The following is a 1147-nucleotide window of genomic DNA, read 5'->3' on the forward strand; positions in this document are numbered from 1 at the left end:
GATCAGTGAGCTTTCCAACACTGAGCTTCATCCTCAGCCCTGGCAATCACTCACGTCCAAAGCAGTCAATGTTACCCTGGACAACTGTTCATTTAAGGATCAGGACAGCCACTTCATAGCCCAACACTATCTATTGACAAGAATTATTGAGACTGTAGCTTTACTGACAGGTCAGGGAGTTTTCTGGTCCCCATTGATTTGTGCAAAGGTGACCTCAAGATGTACTCTAGGGGAGTGGTAAGATGGCTCAGTAGGTATAGGTGCTTTTGGCAAGCCTGAGGATCTGAGTTGGATTCCTGAAACTCACATGGTTTAAAGAGAGAAGTGACTCCCCCAAGTTGTCCTCTGACTTCCACATGTGCACCTTGACACACATGTGCAACGTGCTCACACATACCATTATTCAATATTCACTGTTAGTGATAGTGCTGGAGACAGAAAAAGACCAAAATGCATATACAAATGCCATATTTTAAAAAAAAGGTGTATGTTGAGCCAATGACTTTTCACTCTAGGTTTACCATTACATTGTATCATTGTTTCCCCAATGGTAGAGCAGTGTCTGCAAAAACGTTTGTTGACTGTTTGAAAAAAAATTGTATGATATGGGGCTGTGGAGAACTTTCTGATGATCTCCAAAAAAGACATTGAAAGATGGAAGAGAAAGGAAGAAATGAAGAGAGATCTAATGATCTTTGTTTTTTAGTAGTATAGGTGTTTGCCTGTATGTGTTGTACATGCATGCAGTGCCCAAGGAGACCACAGAGGGCATCGGATTCCCGGGACTAGGGTTACCTTGCGCACTGTCATGAAGGTGCTAAGAATTGAACCCAGGCCTTCTGGAAGAGCAGTTAGAGCTCTTAACTGCTGAGCCATCTCTCTAGCCTTAAGATACAATGTTGAAATGGAGCTGCCAGAGCTAGAAGTTAACGTGGAGGCAGATGTGAGCACAGCTGTGTGTGCCTGTGCTCTGGGGCCAGCGAGATGGATTGGTGGGCAAAGGTGCTTGCAAGCAAGACTAAAGGCCTGAGTTCAGTTCCCAGGACCAACATGGTGGAAGAGAGACTGGACCCTCTCAAGCTGTCCTCTGACCTCTATGGCCATGGCATGCAACTGTACACACCCCCTCCACAAATAATCATAAGAT

Source organism: Peromyscus eremicus, chromosome 1 (genome assembly GCF_949786415.1).
Source record: "Peromyscus eremicus chromosome 1, PerEre_H2_v1, whole genome shotgun sequence".
Taxonomy (NCBI): Eukaryota; Metazoa; Chordata; class Mammalia; order Rodentia; family Cricetidae; genus Peromyscus; species Peromyscus eremicus.